This window comes from Plectropomus leopardus, chromosome 22, assembly GCF_026936395.1.
Source record: "Plectropomus leopardus strain MGB_pleo_1.0 chromosome 22, ASM2693639v1, whole genome shotgun sequence".
NCBI lineage: Eukaryota > Metazoa > Chordata > Actinopteri > Perciformes > Serranidae > Plectropomus > Plectropomus leopardus.
The window spans coordinates 1,801,338-1,816,152 of record NC_142197.1 but is presented as its reverse complement, the minus strand read 5'-3'; the positions used below and the strand labels follow the sequence as shown (position 1 = coordinate 1,816,152).

Sequence of the window (14,815 nt, the reverse complement as noted above, 5' to 3'; positions counted from 1 at the left end):
AAAAGAGAAAAGAAACAAAGGAAAAAAATTAACTAAAATTGAAACATAATTTTAGATATATAATTATAACATTTCTGAAAACAGTTGGACATTTTTCCCTAAATTTTTAATGTAAGCAAATTAAAAACAAATAATACAACAAAGTAAACTTGCAGGAGATGATTTTGACCAAAAAAAAAGGAGATACCGCAGGTGTGACAGCGAACCAATAACCTTACAGCGCTCCTCTGCAGAGAGCAACAAACTCAAACACCCTGGGCTTGTAGTCTTTATCCTCTCCACTTCACACGGCGGCTGGAAGAGAGGCAGAGCAGCATCTCTCTTATCAGTGTGTATGGTGTGTGTGTGTGTGTGTGTGTGTGTGTGTGTGTGTGTACAGTAAAAAGCCTAATCTAATCACCACACACTCACTGGTTCCTCCAGGTGTATTACTGTACCAGGAGTGTAATGCAGAGAGAGGGAGAGATAAGTAATATTGATCTGATGCGGCGATTGTCACTCTGTTGCCTGCCTTGAATAGCTAATCTCTTTTCTCACGGGTCAGAGGGAAGAAAGGCGACAAGGGCTGCAGGTTTAACCACAGCCAATCGACAAATTGTTTTCAACGCGGGGCCATCACACGCCGGCCGGCAGCGTCGGATGTAAAATTGTGTCTTGCAGCTGTTGTTGGCAGAAATAATGATGCTGGTGATGATGTTGATAGTGCTGATGAACAAATCTGGGGGACTTTTGGCGATGGATTATGGTGTTAGGACGCAAAAATGAATTGTCACACTTGCAAATACTTGGGAATACTGCAGAGTAAGTGCTCAGTAAGTTAGTTTATAATTGGAGAAACTTGTTTTGATTCATATAATGCAAGATATTTGGGCCTTAGATTTTGTTTAATTACTTCGGCACTTTGTATGATTGAGGAGAGATCGTTTTCCACATATGGACCGCAATTTCACCGTTACGCCGACGATACCCCGCTTTTTATCTCCATGAAAACCATCACTCCTTCTGTTCTTTCAACCCTCACAAATTAGAAATGATCATCACTGGCCCCAAATCCTTAATTTTAGGACATTTCTAGGGTTTAGGATGTTTAATATGTTTCTAGGATTTTAGGACAATCCTAGGACATTAGGACATTTCTGGTAGTTTAGGATGTCTTGAGGATTTTAGGATGTCTCTAGAATTTTAGGTATCTCCAGGATTTCAGGACATTTCTGCAAGATTTTGATTACATAAGGACATCAGTGTCTCAGCTGTGTCCTCTGTCGGGGGTGTGGGGGATCCTCCTCTGGCTCTTTTTTGATCAACAAGCTCTATTTTGATGCTGTTTTATGTCTCTGACACCTTATGGAGACTAAAAATACAAAAACTATTCACAGAGTCAATCACTTTATCTTTATTGTGAATTAGAAAATGGTTGAGGGGCCACCTGGCACCCTGTCAGGGGCCCGATTTGGCCCGCGGGCCGTAAGTTGAGTGTCTCAGCTTTAAAGGCTGCAGGTCGTGATGGGAGGGAGGAGGGTGTGTTTCTCCACAACTAGTATAAATGACTTAATTGATGTTTTTTAAAAAAAAAAATCTAGACGTTTTGGTATACTTTTCGTCTCCCACGTGTCAGGGCGAGCTCCTCGTGTATCTCCTCTTCATCATCCCCCCTCCCCCTTACACACATCCGTCACCCGCTCCTCTCCCACGTCTCCACCTGGAACCAGAGAGGAGGGATTGATGCAGCGAGCACGCCACAGTAGTTTCCATTTACCAAGACCAAACATCAGCAGGCATATCTCTGACACCAAAGGGTCTGCCTGGGTGCCCCCGCCCCCCACATCCTCGCCCCCTCCATCCTCCATCCTCCTCCCCCTCCCTCCCCGCCATCTCCGTTTAATATAGAAGCTGGAGATGAAAAATGGTGTGCTTTTGTTTATTTGCCACCGATGCAAATGCGACCACAGCAGGATTAGTGAGTTCTCCATCTCTTTGCTGATAGCGGTGGGAAGAAAGAGCGGATTTTTATGCAAAAAAGATCTCTCCCACCCTTGCTATGACAATTGCAATGCATCACTTCATAGACAGTTTTTAATCTGTTTCAAACCAACCACACTTTGAACTGCTGGGAATGCGAGATATACAACTGTGGGTATATGTGTGTGCGCATGTGTGTGTGTGTGTGTGTGTGTGTGTGTGTGTGTGTGTGTGTGTGTGTGTGTGTGTGTGTGTGTGTGTGTGTGTGTGTGTGTGTGTGAATGTGCTGTATGTGTTTTCCTGTGATTAATCTTTGGAGTTGGTTTAAGCACACTGCTGACACAGCACAGATCTCCCTCCTCTCCCTCTCTCTCTCTCTCTGGCTAACTTTGTCTCTCTGTCTGCATGCCCTTGGATTTAGCTTTGAATAACAAAAAGTTTGTATCCTAATTCACTGTTGGTCCATTGTGTCCAACTTTTCTCACATTGTAAAGAAAAGCCTGAAAACTGATCTTTAATCAAAAATCTGCACAGCTTAAGCTTCTTAGATTTATAGACTCTCGTGCAAATTTGAGTCTGAGAGCTGCAGGAGGGAAGATTTGTTGGTTTTTAAAAGGTGTAAATGACAAAGAGGGCTGAAATGAAAGAATGACCCATCCATCCAGTGAAGAAGTCAGGAACCAGTTAGAATTTGATGTGAACTTCACTAAAAGCAGTGCTATTGTTTGGATGAAGAAGACTTTTTCCTGCAGCTAAAATTCCTCTCTACGTTTATTTTTGAAACAAATTTTTTCCCTTCAATTTACAAAATATTTCTGTCCACACTAGATCGCAAAGACGCCCCCTGACTCTTCTCGGCCTTTGCTATCTTCACAGCCTGCTCTCATTACAAAATCGCCACTTTTGCAGTGTTTTTGGTGCAAAATCTCAACGCCAAAAACCGCCGTTTGCATCCGCATGATGTGCCGCTGCAGTGTCAGCCTCCTCCCGCAGCTGTTGTGGTTATTTTTATGTGCACGTTGTTTCTTATCGAACCATTTGTCTTTAACTTCTTAGAGGGTTTTAACAACGAAGAACGCAGAATTTACTGCAACCGTTACCTCCTTCCAGGCCCATGATCTACCATTTTTTCTCAACTTCACTTCATCCAAAATCGATCGATTTTTGTGCGGGAAAACGTTTTCTCTCTCTCTCTTTTGTGTGCCGTTAATTTACATTGGCATTCATGAATGTTCATACGTGTTTACAATCAGTTTCCTGCGTGAATCCAGTGCTGGTCTTTTATGTGCAGATCTACTGACAGATTTACTAACATTTCAAAAGTGGGACTGTTTATTTTTACACGTTTCAACAGTGTTGTTTTCACCTTGTGAGTCGGTGTGTGTTATCGTGGTCCTGCTGTGGTGGGAAGGCTGATCCATCCGTGTTTGAGTGCATGTGAATGGTTCAAAACTGAGTAGCAGGTGGCACCTCGTACGGTAGCCTCGGCCATCAGCGTGTGAACGACCGAAGCACTTTTAGTGCTCAAAATGACGAGAAAGCGCAGGTCCGGGAACCGTGTACCGATTTGCTCAGGTCTGAAAGGGCTGAAGAATGTGTGTGTAATGTGACGAGCATCGGCGAGTGTTTATTACGAGAGCAGATTTCTGATATATCAAACAACAATAACAAAGACTCATGCAAAGCGAGCTGTTGTTAATTCAAACGCTGGCCTGAACACGTGGCGGTAAACGCTTTGTGGAAATGCAATTTCATATATTTCCTCCATAGCACTGAGGTGCATACAGCAGAATAAAGGAGATGGGTGTGTTTCCCCGGAGTCCATTTCCTCCTAAATAAAGCCTGTCTGCTTACTTTCCCCCTGCATGTTCCTTTGATTCCACGTATTCAGACGCGTCTCAGTGTCAGATCAAACCTTCAAACATCCATCACCTCACCCTCAGGAGAAAAGGAGGAAAACGCCAAAATCCCAAACCGTCATCAGAACACGCTCCACTGTTGTCGCTCCGACACACAGATACAGCAAAACTCTGAGTTTCCGTTTAGGATTTCTGACACAATTATCAAGGGCTACGGGCGTGTGACTGCATATCATGAAAAGAGAAGAGAAAAGGGGGTAAAAGGAGGAAAACACGGGCCTGTTTATCTTTGCAGCCGCTGCTGGCGTCCTGAGGAGAGTGTCTGGCTCCCGGTAGATACCAACGGGACGACACAAAGGCGAGATAAAGCGTTAAGACATTTTTTACTCATCAAATTTAATAAGCCTCATCTCAGACACACAGGTATTCAGCGCCGCGCTTTCACGGAAAAGGTAAACACATCCATTTTGTAAGCTCTTGCTAAAAAAAAAACACCTCAAACCAGCGGCTGACACGCATTCTCAACGTGTCAGGGTGACAATAAGATACACTATGAATAATAGAATAAACAGATACATATTTTCACATTTTCCTCTCTGTAGTTGACACCTCGGCGGCGTGATAAAACCCACATCAGAAATACTTTACTTTTTGCGCTCCGCCCTCCCTCTCCTCTCTCTCGGCGGCGGCGGGGCTTACCTGTGCCCTGCTCGACTGACACCTAGCATTCGAAACAGCTCGCCGGGATTTAATCAGTCGTCATTATGGCTGAGGAGAAAAAAGAGGCTGCGGCACAATGCTGACACAAAGACAGTCTAAGGGGATCTTTGTGCTGTAAATGTGCGTCTCACAGTGGCTGCGTGACAGCTGACGGCGAGCCGCTGAAACACTGATCCACTGTTTCCTTGTAGAGACATCAGGGTGAATACAGAGGTGCCACGGCGTGCGCTGAAAGCCGCCTCAAAGACCTGAATGCTGCACAACACCTGCATGGCTGCTGTGGCGGATTAGGGTGTCAACACACACAATGGCGGAGGGAACTCAATGCCTTTTGACTCGCCTCGCCACCGCCGCCGCCCCCCCTCTCCTCGTACGCTCTCTGACGTCCCCCATTGTCAACCGCTCTATTTTTTTATCACCCCAACAGCTCAATGGGGAATTAAGGGTGAAGAAAATGGCGACAGGTTATTGAAAAATATTTATACACTTTGAAAAATAAACATTTTTCAGTTAAAGTTGAGGGATTATCCCGAGGAGGTGACAGAGGTTGTTGTTTCCTGTTTCCGGCACTTCAGGGACTTCGGTGACATCTGTCGCCGTCTCAGCCTGGAGCTGCACTGTAAACGCACGACCTCATCTTATTTTAGAAATCCAGAAAAGTGATTGTCTTGATAAAGATAAATAAGGACATAAATATTATATTTAATAACTAATTTCCAAGTTTACTTACATTTTAGTTGTATTTACTTAATTTTGTGAAGTTGTAGTGACTTAAAAATGTTGAGTGAAATTAACTTGTTCTTTGTAAAGTGACAGCAACATAAATTTTGAAGCAAACGAAGTTAGTCCAACTAAACTGAACAGTTCTTTTTTTTTTTTATTTTTTTTTTATTTATTTATTTTTTTTATTTATGTATGTACCAACATACAATGATTACAAAGAAAATATTACATACAAATTTCCGTATATACCAACACCTACACCATACACTGTGCGCACTCTTGGTACACTAGAGGCCCCCAAAAAAAAAAAAAAAAAAACATTCAAACACTCGTACATTCATACCTACATATATACCAAAGATTTGACATAATCTCTTCTCATCATGCAAGTTCCTTATACATATCTAAATTCGTATATTTCATTTTTTATACATACACAGCTTTAATTTATTTAAGTTTTTTTTTTTTTTTTTTCCTTTCTTTTTTTTTTCCTTTCTTACCCTAAATTAACCATTCACAGTACGTTTTATAATAAATTTGTACCCAGCAAATGAAAAGAAAATGGTTGTTTTTAGTCTCTTATTTGAATCCAAAATTATTCAGAGTATGTCCCAGAATATTTTTTCCCATTTTTTTTTGTGAGTGCATAATTTGCCTAGATTTGCCTTCTTGACTTTTTCAAGTGTGAATTTTTGGTGTAATTTATTTTTAAAATCTAGTTATACATAGATCTTCCTTTGATTTCCCTTAAAAATTAAGATTTTTCCCACAAAATATATTGTATTCACTACATTGATTTGAATGTTCTCAAACTCTCCAAACATCACGTTAATGGGACAAATGTCTATTTTAATTTTGAATTCAAACAACCATTTCTGAACAGCCATCCAAAATTGGGCCACATATGGGCAAAAGTAAAACAGATGCATTAAAATCTTCCTCTTCAACCCCACAGAATCTGCACCACAGTTTCCTGTGATGTTTACAAAATTTAAGATGCTTATTAGTTTATATAATTCTATAAAATATCTTTAGTTGAAACATCCTTGAGTAAGTGTCTATAGCACTAACATATATATTCCTAAAATAGTGTTTCCAAAGAATAGGGAGGTTGAATTCATCTTCCCATTTCCTGCAGATTCTATGGGGGAAAAAGGCTGTCCCAGATGTATGTAAATAAAACATGTATATCTTTTTTGTTTATGTTCCTCGTTTGCCATGCATTGCACCTACTCTGTGGTTTACATACTAATAACTTAATTTTTTCCTTTTATAAAGCTTTGTTTCCATTTAATTAGTATTGCAGATAATAATTGATTATACTGGAATTGTTTGACACAAACTCCAAATCTACTACAAAACTCTGAATAAGAACATTTCACCAGAAGTATTAATAAGATCATTGATAAACATAACTCCGCTTGTAAACATGTATTCCACAGGAAAGGTTGACCATTTATTAATATATTAGAATTCATCCATAATAATTGATTTTGAAACTCATAAACGCCGTCTGGAGGATAGTATTGGAAATTTAGCCATGATTTCAATGCATCTTTGAAGAATGTGGATATGCCATCAAGGTTGTTTTGTAATATATAATCAATATGGGTATTTTTTAACTGAAAATAGATAAATAGTTTACTTTTGAAAAATTCATATTTATTTGTTAATCCAAGGCTAGATATCCAGTTTGGATTAAGATAGATTTTTTATCCATGAGGCTTTCAGAGATTCATTCATCATCTCTAGATTTTTAAATTGGTCCCCATTTTCTAGTGAATTGTACACGTGTTATTGTTTAATCTTATCTGGTTTATTGTTCCAGATAAATTTAAACATTTTTGTTCAAAAAGTTTTAGAAATGATTTCTCTGGGGAAGGGATTGTAATCATTAAATGCACAAATTGTGGAATGACTAAAGAGTTTATTAATGTAACTTTACCCATTAAGGATAAAGGAATTCCTCTCCATGGAAGTAATAGTTTCTCCACTTTCTTCATTCTATTTTTCATAATTGAATTTTTACGTGTCTTTTAAATTATTAAATATATGTATACCCAGAATTTTAACATCATTGTCTGTCCATTTCACTGGTGCTGCAGATTTTAACTGATAGTCTGTTCCAAGAATATTTCCTAGTCTCATAATTGCACATTTCTACGTGGTTGGCTTTAGCCCTGAATGAATTGAGAATATATTCAATTCCTTAATTAGCTCATTGAGAGATTCTTCTTCTGGTTGTAAAAAGAAAGTTACATCATCGGCATACATTGTGAGTTTACATTCTCTATTGTGCAATTGCAGACCTTTTTATTGCTACATTATTTCTGATTCTGATGGCCCAATATTTCCATACATAAAATAAATAAATAAGGTGATAGAGCACACCCTGCGGACTCCTCTAGATAGTGCAATACTGTCCGATAAATATCCATAATTTAGTATTTTACTGGTTGGTTGATTATAAAGTCTGTACCCATCTTATAATATTTTTCCCAAAATTAAAAAACTTAAAGAGTATTGTAAATAAAATTCCAGTTTACTTTGTCAAAAGCCTTTTTCCAAATCTGAGATAAACAGAATACCAGGTTTATTATATGTTTGACAGTCTTCTATTAAATCGATGATGTGTCTAATATTTTCACCAATGAATCTACCTTTGCTAAATCCTACCTGCTCATGATTTATGATATTGCCTATAACCTTTTTTATACATTGAAGCTATACATTTAGCAAGTATCACCGGTTATCACAGCAAAGTAATGTTAAGGGCCTCCAATTTTCCATTTTGTTGGGTCTTTATATTGGCCATCAAATTTTGTTTCAACAGCAGCGAAATGACACCTTGTTTTTGTGTTTCTGACAGAAACCATTGACATAGAGTAATTAAATGAAGCTAAAAGATAAGTTTGAGTTCATTGAAGAAGGTGGAATATACCTCTATCGGAATACCATCCAAACCACTAGCTTTACCCGGAGAGAAAGATCTAACAGCCTCGAGGATTTCATCTTCCGTTAAATCTCCCTCACAAGATTGCTGTAGTTCTGTTGTAAGTTCGTACCCTATTATTGGACTCCGGGAGGAAAAATATTGTAGTTGCAGGATTCTGTGTTTTCCTGCGAAATAGTTTTGAAAATATTCCACTTCCATATTTAAAATCTCTTGAGGGTTTATAATAGTACTGTTTGGTGTAGTTAAGCTGGTTTATATTTTTTTAGCTATATTTCTTTGCTGTAGTCTTAAAAACTGTAAGTACATTTTCCCCCGTTCCATCCATACAACCTTAGATTGGGTTATTTGGCCTATGCACGTTCATAGTATATGTTCTCTAGCTCATCTTGTTTTTGTTCTAATATTTCAGAGAGCTCCTGTGAATAAGCTTTGTCTATTTCCTCATTTAGTTCTTTAATTTCTTTAATTAGACCATTTTCTTTTTGTGTAGTTTCTTTTTTTTTAATTGATGATTTTTTTATACAGTGTCCTCTAAAGGCACACTTAAATGCGTCCAAATATGAGGATTGGCTGTTTTTTCATTTATCTGGAAGAATTCATTTATGAACTGTTTTGTATTATCAATAAATTCTGGGTTATTCAGGAGAGATTTATTAAATTTCCAGTATCCTTTTCCTCGTGGGTATTCTGATGTTATTATTTTGAGGCATACTATAGAGTGATCCGATCTCAGTTTTTCACCAATATAAGATTTTGTTATTTTTGAAACCAAAGAAAAGGATATAAGGAAATAATCAAATTGACTAACCTGCTTCCCTCGCCAGGAATATCTTATGGACCCTGGGTTCCGAAACCTCCATATATCCACTAAATCTAATGATGCTTTCGACTCTTCTATTTCAATTAAAGCTTGTGGGTGAACAGTTCTTAGGTATTTTGTAAGTTCACTGTTCACTGTAAAATTTAATAATTTGTTTGACTTGAGAGAGTTGAGCTGAGAATTGCTCACCAGCTTAAAATAATTATTTAGGTGGTAATACATCAATAAATTAAGTTTCCTCAACTCGATTTCCAAGCAGTTGTGTTAACTGAACTTGAGAGGTTGATTTGAAAAAAAATAACTCATTTATTTGTTGCTGATAGAAGTAATCAACAGTTTTCTTTTTAAGTGTAAAATCAGACAATTTTATTGTAATTAAAAAATCATCTAGGAAACCGATTCCCTTGAAAAAAAGGAAGTAAATATAACTATAACTTTTAATTTGTACTGTGCCATATTTAATTATTGTTGTAATTACTTAAATTGAGAACTTATTGCAACTTAAAAATGAGAAGTGAAGTTATCTTTTTCTGTCTATATTTTAGCAACTTCAGGAAACCAAGTTACTCTGACTTAACTTGATCACGACAAAGAGGATTTTGCCGATGTCGAAGTTTGGATATCTGCGAGTTTTGTTTTGTTAACATGTTTAAGAAAATATAAATATGACTGACTAGTTTGCAGCCAGCAGAACACAGACATATAGCACAGAAAACTTGTTTTATTGAAGGTAATAACTATAAGTTAAACTTGTCATTTTTAAGATGCAAAAACTTAACAAGATTAAATAAATACAACTAAATTACAAGTAACAATTTGATGTAAAGTGAACAGAAATTCAGATAAGTAGTTATATTTACTTACATTTTCCAAAGTAATTGGTTTCCTAGATTTTTTTTAGGTAAAATCAACTCGTTAGATTTTACAGTGGCCGGGTAAACACAACTGTTAAGTCAGACTAACTTGGTTTGATTAAGTTGCCGTGACTTAAAAAGAATAAATTAATTTCACTTGACATGTTTCAGTTCACAAAATAAAGTAAATACAAGAAAATCTTAGATAAACCTAACAAATAGATACAAAGTAAACATAACATATAGTTTTATTTATTTACCTTTTCCAAGGCAATCTTTTCCTTTTTTTTCTTTTTTTAAATTAGAACAACTTGTCAGATTTTACAGTGCAGCGTGAAAACAAGATGGCGGTAAAACGCACAGAGAATAAGGAGGAAGAAGTCGTGCCAGTGCAACAGATGGAGGCGAGAGCGGGTGAGGAGGAGGGGAGGAGGAGGGGAGGCTGGTGAGTCTTCGGCAGGAGAATTTGGCAGGACGGCAAAGAGTGTCGGAGCCTGGCAGCGCCACAAAGAGCAGCGGCTCTCGATCCAGCTCTGCTCCACACCTCTCTGGCAGACATGCCATCACAGGCTTTGTCTGCTCGGCTCTGTGTTCTACGGGGAACCTCGCAGAACATAAAGAACGAGGTGCAGGAGATGTGATGTGTATGATGAACAACTGCCCCATTATGTTATGGTTTTTTATGGTTTCCTCTCCACCGTTGGTGCTGAGCGTCGTGGCTGTGGTGCTTTGGCTCCAGCTGCAAAAACACCTAAATGAAAAATGTTGCCATGATGAGGCACAGGTGTATTTGACTGTGTGTAAAACAGATTGTGATCTGCGGCGGTTTTATTTGGAACCAAACACTTGAAAACATTTACAAAACCAGTCCAATCGCTGGAAAAATGTTGGCATTCTACATTTCTGCATAACACAGACACGTTACATTTCTACCTTATTCTGCAAGCAATCATTTTTTTCTTTAAAAACCCTCAAAATTTTGAAAGATTTTTTTTAAATAACCTTTTTTCCTTTAAAAATCACCAAAATAAAAATATAAAAAATTGCCAAAATTTTGTCTTTAAAAATCACCAACACTGTAAAAAAACCCCCAACAAAACGTCCAATAATTCATTGTCAACGAAGCAGCTCCAGACTTTATAATCATTACATCACAAGCTCGAGACCTCCCTCTCTGGTTTGCGGCTTTGAGAGAAAGAAGCTCACAAACATTAATGGAACTGAAATGACATACTGTAATTCTTAATTTAGGTGGTGTTCCCCTTTAAATCACCGTTTTATTCAGAGTAGCGTGAGTAGTTATTTAATCTGTGGTGGCAGTTACATAAACTGACAGAACGTCAGTAACGTGTGAAAACAAACACCTGTTTGACACATGCACGGACACGCCGGACTGAAATCTGTCAGTAAAATAAAAAAAGTGCAAACTGTGCAGAGCGTGCTAACACACCCTGGATAAACAGATACGTCCAGTTTAACTCGACTCACACTCCATATTTTATCCTCGTCGGGGTAAATCTCTTTAACGCCGCCGTAGCCTCCCCTCCTCACTGCCCTGTGGTGACGGTGCTGGCAGAGTAACAGTAATGCAGTAATGGTATCAGAGAATGAGGCCCTAAGCGCCGCGCTCTGACGGCCCGCCGGCTGATGATGGATGTCTTCAGAAACTAAACTACTCCGTCCTCTGCACCCCAGAGCGCCGCTGTTGCATGTTGGGATCCCCTCTGTAATGCCACAATGGATATTTGAGAATGAAAGTGTGTGTGTGTGTGTGTGTGTGTGTGTGTGTGTGTGTGTGTGAGAGAGAACATGCATGACTTTAAAGTGTTTGCATGTGCTGTGCAGAGTTTTCTGCGCACATGTGCTCAGACTAAGTATGTGTGTGTGTGTGTGTGTGTGTGTGTGTGTGTGTGTGTGTGTGTGTGTGTGTGTGTATGTGTGTGTCCTGCTTGAATGAACTTGGGCGAGTTGGAGGCTCTTAGCGTGGAATGTGAGGGATGTTATATAAACACATTACCGACGGTACCATCGTACAGCCGTACACACTGCTGGCGCCAGCCCACACTGCATTAGCTGACATTTTATACAAAAATGGCGAAAATGGAGCGTCTGGTGAGAACCAGGAAAGCCCGCGCCGCTCTCTCAGACTCTGTTTGGGTTCAAAGTTTTTCTCTTTTTAGTCTCCTCCGACTTTTGATTGCTGACTCTGCCTCCCGGAGGGACGGTCATGAGGTGCTGCGGTCCTTCAGTCTGCTTACGTGACCGGGTTTTACATCAAATACAGCAGGGATACTCGGCTCGCTCTGCTTTGGGGCCACTTTCGCAAAATGACAGGAGTCCAGGGGCCAGTCACAGCAGCCCCATACGTATTTCTAGGATTTAAGGACATTTCTCGGATTTGATCACATTTCTTGGATTTTAGGATGCTAGTGCAATGTTAGAACAATTCCAGGATTTTAGGACTTTCTCAGATTTTAGGATGTTTCTAGATTTGCAGGACGCTTCTCCAACTTTACGGTGTTTTCTATTTTAGGATGTTTAAAGGATTTTAGGACATTTTTGTGATTTTTGGATGGTTTCAGAAGTTAAGAACAATTGTAGGATCTTGTTTTTATGATTTTAAGGAATTCTTTCGGGCATTTCTACGATTTTAGGACATTTCTTGGATTCTAGGATGTTTCTAGAATTTTAGATTTTAGAAAAATTCAAAGATTTTTGGATGTTTTTAAGTTTGAAGTCATTTGTCAGATTTGATTTTAGGACATTTTTTGAGGATTTTAAGGAAGTTTCAAGGATTTTAGGATGTTTCTAGGACTTAAAGACATCTCTAAGATGTTAGGACATTTATAGGATTTTAGGACATTTTGAAGACTTTGGGACATTTCTAGGAGTTTTGGACACTAGGGTTATAGCTTCGGGGTGTGGGGGATCCTCCACTGGCTCTTTTTTTGATCAACAAGCTTTATGTTGATGCTGTTTTATGTCTCTGAGACCTTATGGAGACTAAAAGTAATAAAACAGTTCACAGTGTCAATCACTTTATTTTTAGTGTGAATTAAAAAATGCTTGGGGGGCCACCCGGCACCCTGTCAGGGGCCAGATTTGTCCCACAGGCCGTAAGTTGAGTCTCACTGAAATACAGAAATGGGAAATTAGTCGGACCGGTAAATGTGATCAGGTTGCACGACAAAAGCAGCATGCGGCGTACGAATACATACACACTCCAGCACATAAAAGTATCTCCTGCACATTTGCACACTAAAATGCACCAATAAAACAGTAAACAAACGCAGAGAGATGTGCACGCTCACAATCAAACATACACACGTGTTCTCCCGTGCACACCAAAACGAACACACCGACTTTGAAAAAGCAATTAATTCCAGATAGCACGGACATGAAAGGCAGCGGGATGCTGTGAACATTAAAAGGCACAGAAGCCCGAGCGTTGCTTTCCTGCGTGTCTTTAAGGCTTTCTCAATCCAGGCCCTTCTAAATAGGATTCAATAATGTCCAGGTTGCTTGTTTTTAACTTCAAAGATTTCCCACCAAACGGCTTAAGTCCAACACAGAGAGGAAGAGAAGGAAAACACTGACAACTCATTAAATGTCAACGTTCACTTTATTACATTGTACTCTGCTTTCCTGCGCCACCAGAGTGGTTTCACTGGTGACACTGCAGAGCACACTGGAAACCTGCTCTCTCTGCTTTTGGATATTCATGAAATCAGACGTCGCAGGACAAATGACCAGCGTCTGAGCAGAGCCGCTGAAAGCTTTGAAATATGTGCTGCTGACCAGCAGGAATTCAAGAGGTGCTTCACCTGACAAACATCCGGTTTTTATACAGAAATCACTTCAAGAAACGAGGGAAATGTGAGGAATTGGCCTTATACATGAAAGATGTTGATATGACATTAAAGGGTCAGTTCACCCCAAATGGTACTCGTCTCGTGATTCTCAAAATGTCAATGAAATAAATTTTTAAAAATTAAAAAAAAACTCTACAGCATTGTCTCTTTCCAAAAAATTATGACCCATTTACTCAAGATTTTAAGTAAAAGAAAAACTTGCCATAAAATAAATTTAAAAAAAACATCACCAACATTTTTTTCTTTAAAAATTGCCAAAATAAAATAAAATTCAGCCAAAAATTAAAAAAAAAAACACCAAAATGACCAAATCACTAACATTTTAAACAAGGAGAAAAAAAGCCTAAAATTATTCAGTTTCTTTCCACTGTAATGGGACTAGATGGCACTCAGCTTGTGGTGCTCAAGGCGCCAAAAATATCAATTTAAAAGACTAAACAGCAATGTCTTGTTCCAGAAATCACAACCTGGTTACTCAAAATAATCCACTGTCCTTGTTGGAAGCAGTTCTGTGTATTTTGTTTCTACCTATACGTTCTCATCCCAAGTCGTCACATGTTGCCGCTTTGCAGTGGACTTCTGCGTCTACATATTACACTCTAGGTATCCTTCTGTGTCTCCTGTTGACGTTACGGGATGCCGCTACCGTGATGTCATCACAAGCACATGGTGGGATGACGCTGCACGTGGTTATGTTTAGACAAAAAAAGCACAACCAGCCGGGCCGTCAACATGCTGCCACGGATGGTTAGGTTTAGGCAAAAGAGGCACATGGTAAGGTGTAAAAATAAAATATCACATTCAGACGGGGAGCGAACACCAGACTCCAGGATGGAAGTCCGAGGTTTGTTGAATCCACCCCTCCCGCTCTATAGGGACTGTCATGCTCCTCATATGACGTTGTTACCACCAGCATTTCAACCTCATGCCAATCAGCGGCGTATCATGCAGACTAAACAGGCACCATCTGGCAGTGTTTTTAACAGACGGCGCCTGTCCGTGTACAATGCTGCTGCAGCAGGTGCTGTCCAGCCTGCCAGCAACATATCAAA

General features: G+C 39.1%; 1 protein-coding gene across 2 annotated transcripts in view; it reads left to right on the top strand.

The window, feature by feature from the left end:
- Positions 1–14,815, top strand: part of LOC148185827 (uncharacterized) — a 377,412-nt gene that overhangs the window by 126,284 nt on the left and 236,313 nt on the right. The gene's annotated exons all lie outside the window — the stretch shown is intronic.